Source organism: Atta colombica, unplaced genomic scaffold (genome assembly GCF_001594045.1).
Source record: "Atta colombica isolate Treedump-2 unplaced genomic scaffold, Acol1.0 scaffold300, whole genome shotgun sequence".
Lineage (NCBI taxonomy): Eukaryota > Metazoa > Arthropoda > Insecta > Hymenoptera > Formicidae > Atta > Atta colombica.
The window spans coordinates 39,314-40,479 of NW_017259405.1; positions in this window are offsets into that span (position 1 = coordinate 39,314).

The window sequence follows — 1,166 nt, forward strand, 5'->3', positions numbered from 1 at the left end:
AAAATAATAAAAATATATTAAATTAATAATTCATAAATTTGATTTTTTTATATGGTAAATATCTTCAATTAATAAGTGATCTTTTATAATTTTTAACCGGCAGTGTACTAGTACGATTATATTGTCAAACTTTGTCTTTATAGTTTTCGACACAGAAGAAATATTTTCTTTATTATTTTCTTATATACGCGCGGATATGCACAAGTATTATACATAGAATATCGATTCCCTCGTCTTTTAATCACAAAAATAGATTATGATTAGTCAAAAAGGAAAATCAAGGTGCCCACTGACTCTCGTCAATAGATTTATTTAAATTTGTCTTTTCGCAAGAATTTTCTTTCTCCTGTATACACAGAACAGATAAATTCGCCGTAGATTTGATAAGAACAGATCGATAATTATTTTGAGCCGAGATACTTAATTCCGCCCTGTCTTTTTATCACTTTCCTATCTATAAATCAAATTGTTCTAAAATAAAAAAAGAAAAAGTCAGATCGAAACGTTTTGCACATCGTACGAGGAGATTACTTGAAATTTCTTTGATGACGCTCTGAATGAGATATAACCGCAAGAATTTTTCCGTGAAAAAACTACTTCAAATATTTTCTTCATATTAACGCCAAATTATTCTATATATTGTTGAGAATTTTAATTTGTTGTAATTTATTTAAAATCTCAGTTTTCGTTTACAAAGATTTCCTTTGCGTCTTTATTATATTCTCTTTTGTTAAATATACGAAGTATATCAGGTTTATGGAGTAGTTAGATTCGCCATTAGAATTTCCTGCAGTAGATACTCGGATATCCTGTCTTTCTCTTTCCCAGCGAGGTGCTGAAGCTCCATTAATATCGAATCTATTTGCACGAAGATACCAACTGGAATATTTAAGTTTACACTTTAAATCACACCCCCGAGCGAGTGCCAACGGTGCGAACGAACCTGGAAGCGGAATCGTGAGAGGATGATGGATGGAGAAACGGCAACGAAAAAGAGAGAGAGAGAAAGAAGGTGAGAAAGAGAGAGAAAAGATGAGAAGGGATGAAAAAGCGAGCACACGGAGCCACCTGTCGCTCCTGTCGCACTGCTGGAGACAGCCTCAGCAAACACTTTGCGAACGTTGCGACGGCCGCGGCGGCGGTTACGAAGCTTTGTTCCGCGAAGA